Below are 877 nucleotides of genomic sequence, written 5' to 3'. Positions count from 1 at the left end.
TTTATTGTAAAATATATATAAATATATATATATATATATAACTCAGGCACAAATTCTGTTCTCGGGTACTGGGTGCAACTCCTTTTGGTTTTGGGGGTTTCCATCAGTGTGGAGTAATCCCTCTTTTAGTGATAAGATGTTACAGGCATTCTTGAGTGGGGAATTTCTGCCATCCCAGAGTATAGCATCACGATTCAAAAGTTCCTTATCCCTCTAATATCCATAGCAAGTGAGCTCTCGGGTTCTGCACTATGCAGAGTTACTGAGACGATGAAAATGTTGAACTGTTGAATTCGGAAAGATGTCACATGGTCCTTCAGTGCTCTAGCTGCCTCTGATTGAAATATAGAATACTCCTGAATTCTGGGGCTCGCAGAGGTCTTAATTGTTAAGCATTTATGTGTAGAGCCTCACTGGGTCCATTTTAAATGGCTCTCTCAGCTTGAATAACCATCCTTTGAGGACACTAAAGCAGCTGTCTGAAAAGGCTGCAGCAACAAATTAGCTAGGCCACAAGAGTGTAGAGAGCAGATCAAAAACATTGGCCAGCAATACTATGGCAACACTGCCTTTGGGGATATTAAAAGCCAACTGTTCCCTGCTCTGAATACTGAGACTATTCTGAGTAACAGTATAGGCTGTTCAGCTGCTTCCGTTGAAAGAAGTTTTCTATGCTCACAGTGTCAGCTATACTGAAAGGGGCAGAGTTTTGCAAGATCTTTAAGCACCACTCAATGGCAGAAAGTGATTGGTGGTAAGAGATGATGGCTGGTGTTCTCCAATATAGGTTTTCCCTGACAGAAAACATCTGCAGAGGGAAACATCTTCTGCTTAAAAACTGAGGAAGTTTCAGTTTGTAAAAGACTCCAAAGTTTCA

This window comes from Pelodiscus sinensis, chromosome 3 (assembly GCF_052426305.1).
Source record: "Pelodiscus sinensis isolate ZL-2025 chromosome 3, ASM5242630v1, whole genome shotgun sequence".
Lineage (NCBI taxonomy): Eukaryota > Metazoa > Chordata > Testudines > Trionychidae > Pelodiscus > Pelodiscus sinensis.
This window is presented reverse-complemented; position numbering follows the sequence as displayed.